We start from the raw sequence: 4,848 nt of genomic DNA on the forward strand, positions 1-4,848 counted from the left end.
TTGTCGTTAGCAGACCTCCAGTCGGCCCCCAACTCCTCATGGTGACCCTATTCGCCACAGAACGAAGCTGCTCTGCCCTGCGCCATCCTTAGGACCTGAGAGCCTCATAGCCACATGCAAAGTGCTTCCTCTAACAGAGTTAGAGAGTTCACATGAGTCTGTGCCAGGTACCGAGAGTCGGAGGAAAACCCAGCATGTGCAATGACCCGTCTTCAAGAAGCTCCAGGAACGCTTAAACAAGGTGTGTGGGCAGCTCAGAGGGAACCATCGGGCAGGGGGACGATGGTGGGGGACTCACATCTAAGTTACATGATTAGACAATTCATTCAGTCAAAATGATTGGATTCTAGGCGCTGGGATACAGCAGCAAAAGCGAGCTCAAAGTGATGTTCCCTGAGCTGGGTCTTGGGAAATGAGGAGAGTTTGCTCAGCAAAGAAGGGTTCCCCATAGAGGGTGCTGCCTGGGCAAAGGGCAGGAGGCCTGAATGGGTGGGCTGCTCCCAGACCAGGAAATGGGCAGTGGCGAGGGCAAAGGTTCAGGGGTCCTGGAGAGAAGAGGTGGGTGAGATAAGATTGGCTCGGCATGCCAAGAATGGTTCTTGGTTCTGAAAGTCAATAGAGAACCAACCGAATTAAACTCATTTTGTAGGAAGAGAAAGCTGGCAACTTGTTCAAGAGGGAAGCAGAGACGAAGGGGCTGGAATGCCAGTGGATGAATTGAAGACTTGCTTTCACCTAACTCCGGAGAGGGAGATCTGGTGGCCTAGTGGGTTACACAGTAGGCTGCTAACGGCAAGGTCAGCAGTTCGATAAACCAAACTAATAACTAGCCAAAACTCAATGACATTGAGTCGATGCTGACTCATAGCGACCCCATCGGACAGGGTAGAATTGTCCCCTGTGAGACTGCTGCTCTTTAGGGGAGTAGAATGCCCTGACTTTCTCCCGTAAATCCAGCAGTGGTTTTGAACTGCTGACCTTGCAGTTAGCAGCCCAACCCCTAGCCACTATCCCACCAGGGCTCCTAAACATCTATCGATTCATTATTTCCTTAAATCTCCACTATGGCCCCTTGAGGTCACTCCTGTCCTTAAAGACGGGCCTCAGAGATCTTGAGAGTTCTCTGCTACTCCACAGGAGCCCTGGTGGCTTAGTGGTTCATTGAGCTGAGGAACTGCAAGGTCAGCAGTTCAAAACCACAGCCAGCTCCAAGGGAGAAAGATGGGGCTTTCTCCCATAAAGAGTTACAGTCTTGGGAACTGATAGGCGACAGTTCTCCTCTGTTCTATCAGGTCACTGTGAGTCAGTATTGACTTGATGGCAGTGAGTTGGGTGTTAGCCCACTACGGGAAAACCAGTATAACATAAATGTGTTTCTCTGTCCATAGAAAGCTTGTGCTGACACTAGACTTGCCCCTAAGTGTGCAACAGCTTGAGCCAGAAGGACGGTGACACAGAGACCCAAAGTCAGCACAGGCTGGGGAAATGGCACTGATAGACCTGTCCCGTGGCGGGTGGCCACAGACCTGTAATTTGTTAAAAATGCAATCTCTGAGGGGGTGCAATAAAATGAGCTGGGCCTGTTGTGTTCCCTCCCCTTCTACTTGTGAGGACATTTCACCTGAGAGGAGTTAGTAACGCGCCCAAAGACACCCAGTGAGGAAGTGGCAGAGCGGGGGTTTGAACCCAGGCAGTCGGGTCATGGAGTTCATGCCCTGTACCCAGCAGCAATAACATCTCTCAGGAGAGCACACTAAGAGCTTGGTTTGTTGAAAATTAATTACCCAAGGGATCAAATGAAGGTGCTAATGGGTTAATAGGATCATTACCAAACCTCCCTGACAATCACATGCCTTTCCAGCCCTCGAGGTGAAAACCGAAGTTACTAAGAAGTCTCGGAGGCCTGCAGGTGGACATCCTTGTCATGCGCTGACATAAGACTTGCCAGGCATGATCAAGATGACCGGAAAACTGCTGTATCTGAATGGTGGTGTTGGCCAGGAATACTGAAAGTCCCATGGACTACAGGAGAAGGAACAAATCTGTCTTGGAAGAAGTACAGCCAGAATGGTCCGTCCTTGGGAGGGAGGGTGGAGAGAGGCCGTCTCATGGCCTTTGGACATGCTATCAGGAGGGACCCGTCTCCCTGGGAAAGACCACCAGGCTTGGTAATTGGAGAGTCAGTGAGAAAGAAGACCCTCCATGAACATGGTGGACACGGTGACTAAGCCTGGGCCCAAACAGAACGAGGGTGAGAACGCACGAGACCTGGCAGCGCTTCTTTCTGTCATTCCTGAGGTCGCTGCGAGTCCGAGCTGACTCTGACCGCACCTGCCACCAACAACATCCGTGCGATGCCTGGGGAGTGCAGGAGCCACCTGAGAGAATGTCGCAGGGATTGGCAGGTGTCACACTCTTGTTAGTTCTTAATAGAGACAGGTGTGGGTGAGATGCCACTTTAGATGACCTTAGGTGGCAGTGCCCTGACTAGGGCACACAGCACGACGGATTCGTAGAATCAGAAGAACCCAGGGTGGGATCTAAGCCACCTCACTCCCTGGGTGTCTTGGTTAAATCGTGATCTTGGGCAAATTTCTCAAATCCTTTGAGCTACAGTGAAAAAGAAAAATCAGACCTATGGACTGGGCACAGAGAGTACCAAAAACAAAACAAAAGCCTCACTGCCATCCAACTCATAGCCCCCCTCTAGGGCTGTGGTTCTCCACCTTCCTCATGCTGCAACTCTTTAATACAGTTCTTCATGTGGCAGTGACCCCCCCCAACCATAAAATTAATTTTGTTGCTGCTTCATAACTCTAATTTTGCTACTGTTATGAATTGTCATGTACATAGCTGATATGCAGGATGTATTTTCATTGTTACAAATTGAACATAAAGCATTGTGATGAATCACAAAAACAATATATCATTATATATTGTGAAATATTTATTTCAAATGACAAATAAATGAAATTTTGTCTTGAAGCATGGTGTAGCATGGGTAACAGTCTTCATGCCGGGTACTCGTAGGTGGGCTTATCTGCATGTGGGCGGACCTGCCTGGAGACAGAGAAACGGTGTCTCAGTTCCTAAGACTATCGGAAATACGTGTTTTCTGATGGTCTTAGGCGACCCCTGTGAAACAGTCGCTTGACCCCCCAATGGGGTTGGCACCCACGGGTTGAGAACTGCTGCTTTAGGAGGAATAGAACTGCCCCATTTTGGTTTCCAAAATTGTACATCATTACAGGAGCAGAAAGCGCCATCATTCTCCTCCTGAGCGGCTGGTGGGTTTGAACCACTGACCCTGAGGTTAGCAGCCCAGTGCATGACCCATGACACCACCGGAGCTCTTAATTTATGCTATATGAGCAGTATATAGTTTTTGCTAGTTGCCAAGAGAGCTCCAACCTGTGGCGACGTTATGTCTAACAGAAAGAAACCTTGCCAGTCCCCTCTCGCCTTCAGGATCAGAGTTATGCCTGAGTCCTTTGTTTCCGGCCCCGCATCCCGTCGAATCCCACTGTGTCCTATCCTGGCGTCACCTGTCTCAGCGAGGGTTTCTCTCCTTTTGTGACTCCTGCTCCGGAAAAGAGTCACAGGCTCGGAAACTCACAGGCCGGTTCTAATCTGTCCTATAGGGACGCTCTGAGTCAGAATCAAACTTGATGGCCGTGACTGTGGAGAATTTTGGTTCCACAAACTTGGGGGCCGTTTCTCACAACTGGCCTTTCTGGGTGACGTGTCGAGATCAGATATTATTCTGTTCGGATCCATATGGTTTTCTTTGGCTAATTCTCAAAGTTTCTTCCTGGTCAGTCTTAGTCTGGAAACACTGGGAACACCTGTCCCACCAGGAGAGACCCTGCTGGTGTTGGAAAGACAGGTGGCAGACCTTCCGGCCTCATAGTCACACACAAACTGCAGGCACAAGACGGGCTGTGGTGGCAATAAATAGTACTGGCTAGAGGTGCTGTGGTTACGTCTGGTGCTGCTAACCACAGGGGTCAGCAGTTCAAACCCACGAGCCACTCCATGGGAGAAAGACAAGGCTTTCTACTCCCATAAAGGGTTACAGTCTCAGAAACCCACAGAGGCAGTTCTACCCTGCCCTGAAGTATCTGTATGAGTCGGAATTGCCTCGATGGCAGTGAGTTTTGGGATTATTAATAAGGCCTACTGAGCCAGGATGAAGTTGGATCGAAATAATCATAATTACTACCCGTTAGTCGGTGCTTCTTAGGTGCAAAAGGGCTTTCTCTCTGTATAGGTGAAATATTACTGTGTAACAAAACTTCCCCAAAGGCCAGACAAGAACCATCATCGTTGTTATTATAGCTGACCATTATGGGCGCTGTTTGGGTTCAACCAGGAGTTTCTTGCTTCGGTTACTTTTGTGGCTGGGTTGGGGTTATCTTAAAAGCTTCTTCTGCCTGGTGCCTGTGCTTGGACTGGGAAGGCTCAAAGGGCTCAGGCTAGAACCACTGGGTTCCCCAGGTCACTCTGTGTATCTATGTAATCTCTCCAGTACGGTGGTCTGAAGGTAACTGGGCTTCTTAACAGGGTACCCCTATCTCCAAAAGACCCTGTGCCCAGTCAGCCATCAGGCCAGGTGGAAGCCGCACTGCCTTTTATGTTGCAGCATTTTGCCACAGGGCAGCCCTCACAAGCAAGAATCTGGATTCCTTAATGAGCCTGACTCTTTAAGCCGTGGCCTGCAGACTCCTCCTTAACCTTAAACCCCAGCTCAAAGGCCCCTGGCTTTGGGACGCCTCTCTGTCTCATTAGTCATCCCTCACTACTCCATCCAGTCTAAAGACCACAGCTTGTTGTGGTCTTGATGTCCAC

Source organism: Echinops telfairi, unplaced genomic scaffold (genome assembly GCF_000313985.2).
Source record: "Echinops telfairi isolate 266 unplaced genomic scaffold, ASM31398v2 ScPeMD7_5;HRSCAF=22, whole genome shotgun sequence".
In the NCBI taxonomy this organism is placed as follows: Eukaryota; Metazoa; Chordata; class Mammalia; order Afrosoricida; family Tenrecidae; genus Echinops; species Echinops telfairi.